Genomic DNA, 4,302 nt, shown 5'->3' on the forward strand with positions numbered 1-4,302 from the left:
GCATCATTTTCATGTTTTTCTCTCTCATCATTAAAAATTCAAAAATAAAAAAAAAAATCTTCCCCTTTTCTCTCATAAATTTCGAAAATTTGGATTGACTTTTTCAAAAATTTTTAAAATCTAGTTGTTTTTATGAGTCAAATCAAATTTTCAATTTAAAAATCTTATCTTTTTCAAAATCGTTTTCAAAAACCAAATCTTTTTCATTTTTCCTAATTATTTTCGAAAATTTCAAAAATATTTTTCAAAAATATTTTTCTCAATTTTATCTCATAATTTTCGAAAATACCATCAACAATTAATGTTTTGATTCAAAAATTTCAAGTTTGTTACTTACTTGTTAAGAAAGATTCAAACTTTAAGTTCTAGAATCATATCTTGTGATTTCTTGTGAATCAAGTCATTAATTGTGATTTTAAAAATCAAATCTTTTTCAAAACTAATTTCAATCATATCTTTTCAATCATATTTTTTTAAAACATATCTTTTTCAACAATTTGATTTTAAAATATCTTTTCTAACTTCCTATCTTCTTATCTTTTCAAAATTGATTTTCAAATTTGTTTCAACTAACTAACTAACTTTTTGTTTATTTCTTATCTTTTTCAAAACTACCTAACTAACTCTCTTTCTCTAATTTTCGAAAACCTCTTCCCTCTTTTTCAAAAATTCTTTTTAATTAACTAATTGTTTCAAATTTTGATTTTAATTTTCGAAAATCACTAACCAATTTTTCAAAAATTATTTTCGAAAATCCTCTCACCTCTCATCTTCTTCTATTTAATTATTCATTTACTAACATCTCTTCCTCACTCACCAAAAATCTGAACCCCCTCTCTCTCTCTGAGTTCAGATTTTCTCTTCTTCTTTTCTTCTACTCTTCTTTTCTTCCACTCACCTAAGGGAACCTCTATACTTGGGCAAAAAAGATCCCTATTATTATTATTTTCCTGTTTCCTCTTTTTCATATGAGCAGGAGCAAGGACAAGAACATTCTTGTTGAAGCAGATCCAGAACCTGAAAGGACTCTGAAGAGAAAACTAAGAGAAGCTAAATTACAACAATCCAGCAAGCACCTTTCAGAAATTTTCGAACAGGAAGAGGAGATGGCAGCCGAAAATAATAATAACGCAAGGAGGATGCTTGGTGACTTTACTGCACCTAAGTCCAATTTACATGGAAGAAGCATCTCCATCCCTACCATTGGAGCAAACAATTTTGAGCTTAAGCCTCAACTAGTTTCTCTGATGCAAAAAAACTGCAAGTTTCATGGACTTCCATCTGAAGATCCTTTTCAGTTCTTAACTAAATTCTTGCAGATCTGTGATATTGTTAAGACTAATGGAGTAGATTCTGAAGTCTACAGGCTCATGCTTTTCCCGTTTGCTGTAAGAGACAGAGCTAGAATATGGTTGGACTCTCAACCTAAGGATAGCCTGAACTCTTGGGATAAGCTGGTCAAGGCTTTCTTAGCCAAGTTCTTTCCTCCTCAAAAACTGAGTAAGCTTAGAGTGGATGTTCAAACCTTCAGACAGAAAGAAGGTGAATCCCTCTATGAAGCTTGGGAGAGATACAAGCAACTGACCAAAAAGTGTCCTTCTGACATGCTTTCAGAATGGACCATCTTGGATATATTCTATGATGGTCTATCTGAATTAGCTAAGATGTCATTGGATACTTCTGCAGGTGGATCCATTCACCTAAAGAAAACGCCTATAGAAGCTCAAGAACACATTGACATGGTTGCTAATAACCAGTTCATGTACACTTCTAAGAGGAATCCTGTGAGTAATGGGACACCTCAGAAGAAGGGAGTTCTTGAAATTGATACTCTGAATGCCATATTGGCCCAGAATAAAATATTGACTCAGAAAGTCAATATGATTTCTCAGAGTCTGAATGGAATACAAGCTGTATCCAACAGTACTCAAGAGGTATCTTCTGAAGAAGAAGCTTATGATCTTGAAAACCCTGCAATAGCAGAGGTGAATTACATGGGTGAACCCTATGGAAACACCTATAATCCATCATGGAGAAATCATCCAAATCTCTCATGGAAGGATCAACAAAAGCCTCAACAAGGCTTTAATAATGGTGGAAGAAACAGGTTTAGCAATAGCAAGCCTTTTCCATCATCCACTCAGCAACAGACAGAGAACTCTGAACAAAATACCTCTAATTTAGCAAATTTAGTCTCTGATCTGTCCAAGGCCACTGTAAGTTTCATGAATGAAACAAGGTCCTCAATTAGAAATTTGGAGGCACAAGTGGGCCAGCTGAGTAAAAGGATCACTGAAATCCCCCCTAGTACTCTCCCAAGCAATACAGAAGAAAATCCAAAAGGAGAGTGCAAGGCCATTGAAATGACCATCATGGCCGAATCCAATGAAGAAGGGGAGGACGTGAATCCCAAGGAGGAAGACCTCCTGGGACGTCCTGTGATCAATAAGGAGTTTTTCTCTGAGGAACCAAAGGAATCTGAGGCTCATCTAGAGACCATAGAGATTCCATTAAACCTCATTATGCCATTCATGAGCTCTGATGAATATTCTTCTTCTGAAGAGAATGAGGATGTCAATAAAGAGCAAGTTGCCAAGTACCTTGGTGCAATCATGAAGCTGAATGCCAATCTATTTGGTAAAGAGACTTGGGGAGATGAACCTCCCATGTTCACCAATAAACTGAATGCATTGGATCAACTGAGATTGCCTCAGAAGAAACAGGATCCTGGAATGTTCCTAATACCTTGTACCATAGGCACCATAACCTTTGAGAAGGCTCTATGTGACCTTGGGTCAGGAATAAACCTCATGCCACTCTCTGTAATGGAGAAACTGAGAATCTTTGAGGTACAAGCTGCTAAAATCTCATTAGAGATGGCAGACAATTCCAGAAAATAGGCTTATGGACAAGTAGAGGATGTGTTAGTAAAGGTTGCAGGCCTTTACATCCCTGCTGATTTCATAATCCTAGATACTGGGAAGGATGAGGATGAATCCATCATCCTTGGAAGACCCTTCCTAGCCACAGCAAGAGCTGTGATTGATGTTAACAGAGGTGAACTAGTCCTTCAATTGAATGAGGACTCCCTTGAGTTTAAAACTTAAGGACATCCTTATGTAAACATGGAAAAGAGGCACAGTAAGCTTCTCTAAAAACAGAGTCAACTAGAGCCCCCACAGTCAAACTCTAAGTTTGGTGTTGGGAGGCCACAACCAAACTCTAAGTTTGGTGTTGAACTCCCATATCCAAACTCTAAGTTTGGTGTTGGGAAGTCTCAACAATGCTCTGAACATCTGTGAGGCTCCATGAGAGCCCACTGTCAAGCTATTGACATTAAAGAAGCGCTTGTTGGGAGGCAACCCAATTTTTATTTATCTAATTTTAATTTATTTTTATTGTTATTTCATGTTTTATTAGGTTCATGATCATGTGGAGTCACAAAATAAATATAAAAATTGAAAACGAAACAAAAACAGCAGAAGAAAAATCACACCTTGGAGGAGGATCTCACTGGCGTTTAAACGCCAGTAAGGAGCATCTGTCTGGCGTTCAACGCCAGAACAGAGCATGTTTCTGGCATTGAACGCCAGAAACAAGCAGCATCCTGGCGTTCAGACGCCAGAAATTCACACTGAGGAAGAGCTGGCGCTAAACGCCAGAAACAAGCATAGAACTGGCGTTCAACGCCAGAAATTTGCTGCATCTGGGCGTTGAACGCCCAGAACAAGCATCAGTTTGGCGTTTAAACGCCAGAATTACATGCAAAGAAATTTTACATGCCTAATTGGTGCAGGGATGCAATTCCTTGACACCTCAGGATCTGTGGACCCCACAGGATCAACTGAGCATCTGTGGACCCTACAGGATCCCCACCTACCACCACTCACTCTCTTCCCTCTTCTCAATGTTCATCATCTCTTCCCAATAAACACTCTTCCCCAAAACTCTTCACCAATCACCTCAATCTCTCTTCCCTATCACCACTCACATCCATCCACTCTTCCCCATAAACCTACCTCATAAACTCCACCTACCTTCAAAATTCAAAATTAATTTCCCACCCAAATCCACCCATATGGCCGAACCTTAACCCCCCTCCCTTCCCTATATAAAGCCCTCCATTCTTCCTTATTTTCACACAACACAACCCTATCTTCCCCTTCTTGGCCGAATACACATCTCCCTTCTCTCTTCCATATTTTCTTCCTCTTCTTCATCTATTATTTCTTCTCTTGCTCGAGGGCGAGCAATATTCTAAGTTTGGTGTGGTAAAAGCATAAGCTTTTTGTTTTTCCATTA

At 37.9% G+C, this 4,302-nt stretch overlaps 1 non-coding gene across 1 annotated transcript; it reads right to left on the reverse strand.

Annotated features, from left to right (window-relative positions):
- Positions 1-1,502: 1,502 nt before the first annotated feature.
- On the reverse strand, positions 1,503-1,610 carry LOC112787307 (small nucleolar RNA R71). Its single transcript, XR_003194726.1, has one exon. It is a non-coding gene; the product is annotated as a small nucleolar RNA R71 (small nucleolar RNA).
- Between the last annotated feature and the right edge of the window lie 2,692 nt (positions 1,611-4,302).

Source organism: Arachis hypogaea, chromosome 20, assembly GCF_003086295.3.
Source record: "Arachis hypogaea cultivar Tifrunner chromosome 20, arahy.Tifrunner.gnm2.J5K5, whole genome shotgun sequence".
Taxonomy (NCBI): Eukaryota; Viridiplantae; Streptophyta; class Magnoliopsida; order Fabales; family Fabaceae; genus Arachis; species Arachis hypogaea.